This window comes from Anomalospiza imberbis, unplaced genomic scaffold (assembly GCF_031753505.1).
Source record: "Anomalospiza imberbis isolate Cuckoo-Finch-1a 21T00152 unplaced genomic scaffold, ASM3175350v1 scaffold_119, whole genome shotgun sequence".
Classification (NCBI taxonomy): Eukaryota; Metazoa; Chordata; class Aves; order Passeriformes; family Viduidae; genus Anomalospiza; species Anomalospiza imberbis.
This window is the reverse complement of record NW_027099583.1, coordinates 175,001-177,500: the sequence shown is the minus strand read 5'-3', so window position 1 is coordinate 177,500 and position 2,500 is coordinate 175,001.

Genomic DNA, 2,500 nt, shown 5'->3' with positions numbered 1-2,500 from the left:
GAACCAAAAAAAAAAAAAGGCAACGGACCCGGCTGGCACAACCCGCCCCCCCGCCCCTGCACCGGCGGTAAACGGCTCGATCCTCACAGGACCGAGGAAGGGCGAGGCGCCGCCGCCTCGCCCGCGACAACGCTCCGGGGGGGCTCTGGGTCGGCTTCCGGTCCGTGCTAGGGCGGCCGGCCACCGCGGCCGGCCTCCGCCCCTGAAAAAACTCGCCCGCGACGCGGGTCCCCGGCTTAAGGCCGAGGAAGGGGGACGACTTCAACAGCGCGCGCTGGTGGGGCGCGGGGTGCCGCCACCCCGGCTCCACAGCTCATCGGGCGACCGCCGTCACCGAGTCCCTCAAGCGAGGCAGCGACGCCGAGGCCGGGCCGCGCGCCCCGCCGCACGGGCCCCCGCCACCCTTCCGACACGGACACGCTGGCACAACCAGGTCGGGAAGCAGGGGAACGGGACGCCGCCACCTCGGCGGGCCCGCGCGCGCCGCGCTCGGGGCTCTCAGGCGAGGGCCGGGAAAAGCCCCGGCCGCGTCCACCCGCGGCTGCCGCCCACCGCACCGGAGCGACAGCCCGAAAGCGCGCCCGCCGAGCGGGGCGCGCCCCGGCTTAAGGCCGGGCAGGAAAGGGGCGAGGCGCCGCCGCCTCGCCCGCCAGCAATCCCCAGGGGGGGCGCCCCCCCTTCGCCAAGCCGGCCACAGCCGGGCCGAAGCGGGACACGGCCCACGAAATCGATGGCCGCGGCCGACGGGCAGCTCGCGGCTCGTACTCGGTCTCTCTCGGCTTCTCTCCCTCTTTTTTTCCCTTCTCGCTTTATTTCTCCTCTTTCTCGCTAGCTCTCTCTCGCCTCTCGAACCGTACACCCCGTTTCCCTGGGCCAGACGGGCGGACCGGGACGACGCCACGGGGCTCGTCCCGCGTCAGCGGCACTCGCCTCGCTCGGAGGACTGCGCACGGGGGCCCCCGGCCTCCCTCGCCGCTTCGGTCACAGGCACGGCACGAGCCTGCGGGGAGACGGCCCGTCACCTCGCTCCCATAGTACGGACAGACGAGTCCCAGGCCGCAGACGCCTCCAAGAGGACCGATGGAAAGCGACCGGGAAGGTGCGCCGCCGCAGGCCGGCCCCTGCGATGACGTAGCCGGAGGCAGCTGAAAACAGCGACCCCTTGGTGAACTTCCGGAGCCGGCCGCGACAACAGGTCTACCCGGCCGCGACAACAGGTCTACCCGGCCGCTGCCGGAAATCGCCTAAGTCCCTCCGGAGCGAGGTAGACCTGTTGTCCGCCGTCCACCGCCCGCCGCCCGGGCGCCGCGCCGGGCCCGGCGGCCCCGGAGCCGGGGTAGACCTGTTGTCCGCGGGGTAGACCTGTTGTCCCCGGGGTAGACCTGCTGTCCGCGGGGTAGACCTGCTGTCCCCGGGGTAGACCTGCTGTCCGCGGGGTAGACCTGCTGTCCGCGGGGTAGACCTGCTGTCCCCGGGGTAGACCTGCTGTCCCCGGGGTAGACCTGCTGTCCGCGGGGTAGACCTGCTGTCCCCGGGGTAGACCTGCTGTCCGCGGGGTAGACCTGCTGTCCGCGGGGTAGACCTGCTGTCCGCGGGGTAGACCTGCTGTCCCCGGGGTAGACCTGCTGTCCGCGGGGTAGACCTGCTGTCCGCGGGGTAGACCTGCTGTCCGCGGGGTAGACCTGCTGTCCGCGGGGTAGACCTGCTGTCCGCGGGGTAGACCGGTTGTCCGCGGGGTAGACCTGCTGTCCGCGGGGTAGACCTGCTGTCCGCGGGGTAGACCGGTTGTCCGCGGGGTAGACCTGCTGTCCGCGGGGTAGACCTGCTGTCCGCGGGGTAGACCTGCTGTCCGCGGGGTAGACCGGTTGTCCGCGGGGTAGACCTGCTGTCCGCGGGGTAGACCTGCTGTCCGCGGGGTAGACCTGCTGTCCGCGAGGTAGACCCGCTGTCCGCGGGGTAGACCCGCTGTCCGCGGGGTAGACCTGCTGTCCCCGGGGCAGACCCGCTGTCCCCGGGGCAGACCTGCTGTCCCCGGGGTAGACCTGTTGTCCGCCGCCCACCGCCCGCCGCCCGGGCGCCGCGCCGAGCCCGGCGGCCCCGGAGCCGGGCTAGACCTGCTGTCCGCCGCCCGGTTTTGGGGTTTTGGGGGTTTATTCCTTCCCGCCCCCCCCCCGCCCCAATCCCGTTTCTTTTCTCCTTTCTTTGAAAGAACGACTCTCCTATTTGTTTGGTACAAGAAGAAACTCGTCCGGAAGAGAAATTTCCTTGGCAAATCTTATTTCGTTTTTCTCTAGTATCCAGAGCACCCCCAGACCGAGCTGACGGGCCGCCTGCGCCCTGTGCAAGCGGGAAAGCGGGCGGCCGCTTTTGGGCCGGTTCTTTCACGGTCCGCAGAGACCCTCCAGGCCCGGCAGGGGTCTGGGGGGCCCCGGGGGCTCGGACCCGAGGCGCCCGGGGCCGGGACGAAGCCGCCGGCCCCTGGCCCTCGTTCCCACAGACA